Source organism: Talpa occidentalis, unplaced genomic scaffold (assembly GCF_014898055.3).
Source record: "Talpa occidentalis isolate TD23 unplaced genomic scaffold, MPIMG_talOcc4v2.1 talOcc4.14, whole genome shotgun sequence".
Lineage (NCBI taxonomy): Eukaryota > Metazoa > Chordata > Mammalia > Eulipotyphla > Talpidae > Talpa > Talpa occidentalis.
Window position 1 is genome coordinate 88,539,248 of NW_023601433.1, and position 7,141 is coordinate 88,546,388.

Below are 7,141 nucleotides of genomic sequence, written 5' to 3' on the forward strand. Positions count from 1 at the left end.
GCGTCTAATCAACACTTGTTGAATGAGCGAGCAAACGCATGCATGCTCTGGCGCAGAGCCCCGCTTTCTCCAGCTTCCCTCTCTGCACAAGGGAACAAGGGCACCCCGTGGGTGCAGCTCCCCAGTCGTCGGAGGGGCGGCGGGGGTGCTGACCACGCCGGGCACATGGGAGGTCGGGGGCCTGCATGTGGCTTTCCTGGGGCAGGGGTGCTCAATTCCCGCCTCCGAGCAAGGCCGCCACACCTATGCACCTGCTCGGCTTCAAGGCATGAGGAAGCCAACAGGTGGGCCTCGGGTTCCGCTCTCTGCTTCCCTGCGCTTCGGGAAAGGGGTGGGTGGAGGTTGTTGTCTGAGAGAGAAAGAGCCGGCGGGGAGGGGAGCGGGTGGAGTGTTTGCTGAGCACCTGCTGACTTCGGACCCAGCGACAAGCACAGAACAAGACAGCTGCAGTGACAGTAACGCCAGGACTAATGGCTCACAGTGAGGGCTGGAATGCTGGGGAGGGGGCAGTCAGAGAAGGGGAGGGCCCGGGAGGCCTGAGGAATGATGATTCAGCAGTGTAAAGAGCTGAAGAGTCCCTCGGATGGAGGGAACAGCAAATGCAAAGGCCCTGGGGTTGAGACAGGGTCGGCTCTGCGGAGGCACAGGAAGTCACCATGGAAATGGGTAGGGGGAGAGGCAAGGTCAAAGAGGTTGGCCGAGGCCAGATCTGGCCTGCCTTGGCAAGGCCATGGCATTAGGTTTAGTGGTTCCCTCAGCGGAAATGGAAAACCTTTGGAATTGATAGTGGTTTTGACCTGGGAGGAAGGGCAGGACTTTGTCTCAGCATGGAAGGCAGCGTCAGCCAACGTCCGCAACCTCCTGGAGCAAACAGTCCCTTAAGTGTCCCCAAACACAATGCTATGGGCTGAGATGTGATCTACCCCCTATCCCACGACCACCTCACCCCACTCCCAAAGACTTATAAACTGAAGCCCTAACTTCAGGTACCTCAGAATGCCACTGAATTTAGAGCTAGGGCCTTTAAAGAGGAAATTAAATTAAAATAGGGTCTTCAGGGTGGCCCCTAATTCAACAGGACTGGTATTCTTCTAAGAAGAGGAGATTAAGACAGCACAGACAAGGACAACCACAGGAAGAGACAAAAGAGAAGGCGCCAGCCATCCGCAAGCCAAGGAGAATGCTCTGGGGGAAAAAAAGCTGCAAAAATTAATTTCTATTGGGTAAGCCATAGCAGCCCCAGCAAACAGACTGAGGCTATGATATACCTGCCCATCCTGACACCTAATGTGGCTGGATTTCCTGGATAAGGGGAAGATTTCTGATTTCCAGGGTCTGGGAGAAACAGGAGAGTTTGTCTCCCTTCTGGCATCCTTGGCTCCCCTTCTGTCAAGAATAGAGTCCCTTCTGGAGAACTTCCTGCAGAGGCATTGCAACTGTCCTTTTGGGGGTACAGCCCTTTGTGTTCATATGGATGTCAGGTCTGGCTAGATCCAGGTGCAAAAGCGATGCAGCACACCCACTTTTGAGCATCTGAGAGAAGAAAGAGGTTCTGAGGGCCATTTAGACCTGACTCTACAGTGATCCCAAAGCAAAATGCTATGGAAATGTAATTTATGTCATGAAAAATTGAGAAGGTAAATGAGGTCATGTCTGGAGTCTCATGACCTTTGCTAATACTTTAAAATTTGCTTATTCACTTGTTTTGTTTTCCCATAATTTTTTCAAATCACTCAATTCATACAATCTGTCCTCCGTTTTTTTCACTTATCAATTCAAACCTGATACACACGTGTCTCTCAGTAAGCAATTACTGAATCAATGAGTTACTTGAGGGTTTAATTATATTATGAACCTCCAGGGCTGCTGGAACAAATGGCCACAAACTGGGTGGTGTAAAACAATACTCTTACTCTCATCGGCGTGGAGGTCACAATTCCACAGTTGCGCTGTCAGCAGGCTTGGCCTCTCCTGGAGGCTCTGAGGGAGAAACTGTTGCTCGTGTCTCGCAGCTTCTGGTGGCCACTGCCCATTCTGTGGTTCCTTGGCTGAGGGTGCGCCTTCCCATCTCTGCCTGGGTCTTCACGGGCCTGTCTTTTCCTCTTGTCTCCTATATTCACGTGTCTTTGGGCTTAGGATCAAGCAGGATGATGTCCTCTGGGACCCTTACCTTATTTTCATCTGCAAAGACCGTTATTTCAAATAAGATCACATCCTGAGGCCCCAGGAGGACATAGCTCGTGGGTGCCACTGCTTGAACCCACTGCCTGCCGTCGCCATCACGTTATAAGAAAAGGCTTGCTGTAGTGGCAGGACATACACAGGGCAGGATCTCTATGACCCGAGCAGACTGGGTAAAGGAGAAATCCTGGAGCCCTCGGTGGCTTTTCAGGCTTTGATTGGGATTTTACTGGGTACACAGCAGGCAGGGGTGCTGGGGGACCAGGAGGCTGGCAGGCCTCCCAGCCCCCAGCAAGTCTTCACTCTGTCTGGGCTCTCCGGCCTTCTCTCCCGTTCTCTCTGCTTCTCTCGTAGTTCTGCTTTCTGCTCTCCTGGCGTCCCCGTGACACCCCCCCTTAAAAGCCCAGTCTCAGCCCAGGTGAATCCCATCTACATACGCCCACACCCCACTCCAGGTGCCGCCATCAGGCTTGCAGTCAGGACCGCAAGGATCCATCATTCATGCTAATGGCGGGAGGGCAGAAAAGCCCGATGTCATTTACTTACCCTACACTTACAAAGTCAGTAATTTTAAATGTTGTGTGCCCAGGGGAATCACAGACCAAAAGCGACTCCCCAAAGCAGGTGAGATTTCTGCCCATATATATTTTTTTGTTTCTGTTTTTGTTTTTAAGATGACATATGTCATCTCTTTTATCTTTATTTTTTTATTTTATATATTTGTAGGGTAAGGAAAAATGTCAGGCTTTTCTGCCCTCCCGCCATCAGGATGGATGATGGATCCTGCGGTCCTGACTGCAGGCCTGATGGCGGCACCTGGAGCAGGGTGGGCCCAGGTAGATGGGATTCACCTGGGCTAAGACTGGGCTTTTTAAGGGCAGCGTCACGGGGACGCCAGGAGAAGCCGAGAGAGAAGCAGAGAAACAGCAGAATGAACGGAAGAGCAGAGAGAAGGCCGGAGAGCCCAGACAGACTGAAGACTTGCTGGGGGCTGGGAGGCCTGCCAGCCTCCCGGCCCCCCAGCACCCCTGCCTGCCGTGTACCGGGTAAATCCCAATAAAAAGACCTGCAAAAAGCCACTAAGGACTCTGACTCCTCCTTTACCCTGTCTGCATGGGATCAGAAGACCTGCTCAGTGTCCAGTCCTGGCCTCTACAATATTTTACATCATTTTTCATTTTTGTACAATGTATGCATTTTCATCTTGGTTCTGCCCATATTTTATACTGTTTTAACCCGTGCTGGGAGGAATAAAGGCCTTTAAGGAGGACATACACAGGTGTTCTGCAGTCACACGGTGTGTAATAAAGGTTTTCAAAATAATGTATTTATTTATAAATATTTTACATCATTGTTCATTGTTGTCCAATGTGTGCTTTCTCCTCTCAATTTTAGTATATGTGCTGCCGAAGCGAGCACATGTGCTTTCTCCTCTCAGGTGTAGTCCCCACGCAATCCCCATGCTGTCACCCGTGCACCACCCCACAGTCCCTCGTGCTCTCCCGCCCCTGTTTCGATCCCTCTCCCCTGCAGAACGTCTCTGATTTATAGCTGCCTGTTGATTTTGGTTTTTGGTTTATTGTTTGTATTTTTCTGATCCCTTATTTGGTTCCCCTATATTCCTTCTAGAAGTGAAACCATCTGATAGTTTTCCTTTTCCTTCTGACTTACTTCACTGAGCACAACCCCTTCTAGCTCCATCCACGTTGCCGCGAATGGCAAGAGTTAATCTTTTTTGTTGCTGAGTAGTATTCCCCGGTGTATGTAGGCCACATCTTCTTGATCCAGTCACCTGTTTTTGGGCATTTGGGTTGTTTCCATATCGTACCTATAATAAAAAGTGCTGCAATAAATAAAGGGGCGCAGGTATCCTTTTAAATTAATGTTTATATATTACTTTTCCATAAGAGGAAACTCAGGTACACTCGCGCGCACCCTCATCCTCTCCAGGGTTATTTTTAATGCCACACGCCCCGTGCAGGTCCCTGCAGGTGACCGAGGTCACTGCGGCCTCAGGAAACAAAGGGCGAAGAGGCTTCCTCGTATTTAAAATGCAAGCGCGGCCTCCCCGTCGGGGAATCGAACCCCGGTCTCCCGCGTGACAGGCGGGGATACTCACCACTATACTAACGAGGACGAGCCGCGGCGAGGCCGCCGCCCGCCCGCCCATAGAGACGCGGCCGCGCAGACTCCGCCCCGCGCCCCGCCAGGGGACCCGCAGGACCCGGCGGCCGCTCTATCCAGGCTGGCGGGGAGCATAGTCGCGGCCAGGGGATGTAGCTCAGTGGTAGAGCGCATGCTTTGCATGTATGAGGCCCCGGGTTCAATCCCCGGCATCTCCATTTTTTGCCACTTTTTTTCCCTCTAGGCCGTGACTGGAGGGACGCGAGGAGCGAGGGGACCCGGCGCCCGAGAAGGGGGGCCTGGGCGCGCACGGGGCCGGCGGGGGCCGCTGTCGGGGCCCAGGGCCGGCCCCGGGGCCCGGATGGAGCGGGGGCTGGGGCTGCGCCGGCCGCGAGCGCCTGGGTGCGCGCCGAGGCCAGGGGGCCGAGGCGGGGGGGGTGTCGGGGGGCCGGGGGGGGGTGGGAGCCGGCGGGGGGGGAGGGGGGAACGGGGGGAAGGCGGGGGTACCGGGGTTTGTGACTGGGCACTGGTGGGGAAAGAGTGGGTCCGACTGGGAGGGCGTCGCAGCCCGCTCTGAGAGGAGCCTGTCTGGGCGGACACCCCCGGGGTGCTGAGAGGAGCCTGTCTGGGTGGACACCCCCGGGGGCCGAGAGGAGCCTGTCTGGGTGGACACCCCCGGGGGCCGAGAGGAGCCTGTCTGGGTGGACACCCCCGGGGGCCGAGAGGAGCCTGTCTGGGTGGACACCCCCGGGGGCCGAGAGGAGCCTGTCTGGGTGGACACCCCCGGGGCCGAGAGGAGCCTGTCTGGGTGGACACCCCCGGGGGCCGAGAGGAGCCTGTCTGGGTGGACACCCCCGGGGCCGAGAGGAGCCTGTCTGGGTGGGCACCCCCGGGGCCGAGAGGAGCCTGTCTGGGTGGGCACCCCCGGGGGCCGAGAGGAGCCTGTCTGGGTGGGCACCCCCGGGGGCCGAGAGGAGCCTGTCTGGGTGGGCACCCCCGGGGGCCGAGAGGAGCCTGTCTGGGTGGGCACCCCCGGGGGCCGAGAGGAGCCTGTCTGGGTGGGCACCCCCGGGGGCCGAGAGGAGCCTGTCTGGGTGGGCACCCCCGGGGGCCGAGAGGAGCCTGTCTGGGTGGGCACCCCCGGGGGCCGAGAGGAGCCTGTGTGGACACCCCCGGGGGCCGAGAGGAGCCTGTCTGGGTGGACACCCCCAGGGGCCGAGAGGAGCCTGTGTGGACACCCCCAGGGCCTTCGGGAAGGTGGTGTTCCTACGGGTGTGAGCGGACACTCGAGAGGCCGAAACCCCACAACTTCAAGGAGCAAAGCAGATGCGTGTGAAGCCAGTGTCCACGGGCCCTGCCCATGCTGCCCCTGAAGGCGCCCCCTGACCCCTAACTGACCCCGTGGGTCACGGCTCACCCCTCAGCCCGCGGGTCGGGCGCTGCCCAGCCTCTGCCCATCTCCGCCAGCGGCCCTGGGGGCGCCGCGCTGCGACTCCTGGCAGTGGCCAGGTATCTCCCCGAGGGCCGGGCTCCCCGATTTCACTACCAGGCATGAAGGTGCGCACCCTCTGGACTCTCCCCGCCCAGGTGTTGGTGGGGCTCCCCTTTCTCCCCCGCTGCAGGGTGCGAGGGTGGCCGGATGGCGCAGCCTCCCGTGTGGCTGTATCCTGACCCTGAGGCCAGCTCTCCGCCTGGCCTCCGTCTTCTAACCTTAGACCACGCTCCACATGGATAGAACATTCTGGATCAAACGTCATCTCTTTCCTCTGTGGTTTCTATCTTGCTTTAAAGCTTTCCGTGAGCCTTTTAGGCATTCCCTGCAACTTTCGGGGTGTCGGTGCTCACATGGGGTGTGCTGACAGCGAGAAACACAGCGCCTGCCGCCACCACCGCCAGGGTCCAGGGTGGGCGACTGGCCAGTGACCAGGTGGGACCCCTGAAGGCGAAAAACCACACAGAGGCTTGTTAGTGAGGGAACAGCCCCTGCGCAGCTGACAGGGTGCTTCTGAGAAGATGCAGGGACCCAGGGTGGCCTGAGGGCATGTGGTGTGATGACACAGGAAAGCAGGTCTGTGTCTGCACACCCTTGGAAGCCACGCAGAGGACCTTAGGCTCTCCAATGACGGGGGTCCGCAGAGGGACTCGAGCAGGCTGCAGGCAGCGCACCTGGTCCTGAGAAGAGCAATGCAGGTCCCGGCTCCCCGGACCTCCGTCCCTGGACCACCTCTCCTTCAAGATGAGGACACACCCTGTCCCTTGCCCCAGCGACTCCACCTCTGGGTGTGATGCACAGGTATACACACAGGCGTGAAATGACACACGAGGGTCTTTAACGGTTGTGTTCACATGGCAAATGACGAGAAAGTACCGTCACCGGAGTCTGGCTTCAACAATTATGGCAGAGTTGCCTATTAGGGGACCTTGTGCAGTTGTTGAAAACGACAGGGCAGGGGCTCCATGTGCACAGGGCGACAGGGTGCTCCCTGCGGGTCTGCAGACAGGGAGCCGAGCCCAGCATGCGCTCTGGGAAGGACTCCCTTTCCCTTCTAGAACCTTCTGGTCCTTTTGAATGTCATAGTATGTGCAAAAAGTGTCGAATCAGTGCAGAAATATACCTGTCAATCTGTTCAGCTTTTTTTTTTTTTTTTTTTTTTTAAGATTTATGTATGTGTATAAGAGCTGGGGTATAGGCAAGAGTTGGGGAGGGTGAGAGGATCACCAGAAACAGAGTGGGGAGCAGAAAAGGAGGATCCACTGAAATCCACTGCCGAGGGGAGCAGCGGGGAGACAGGAGAGGTCTGCTGCGCCCTGTGGGTCAGCTCCCTGGCCGGGGATC

General features: G+C 56.8%; 2 non-coding genes across 2 annotated transcripts; one reads left to right on the plus strand and one right to left on the minus strand.

Moving 5' to 3' along the window:
* Positions 1 to 4,245: 4,245 nt before the first annotated feature.
* On the minus strand, positions 4,246 to 4,317 carry TRNAD-GUC (transfer RNA aspartic acid (anticodon GUC)). Its single transcript has one exon. It is a non-coding gene; the product is annotated as a tRNA-Asp (tRNA).
* Positions 4,318 to 4,451: 134 nt separating this feature from the next.
* On the plus strand, positions 4,452 to 4,523 carry TRNAA-UGC (transfer RNA alanine (anticodon UGC)). Its single transcript has one exon. It is a non-coding gene; the product is annotated as a tRNA-Ala (tRNA).
* The last annotated feature ends 2,618 nt before the right edge of the window (positions 4,524 to 7,141 follow it).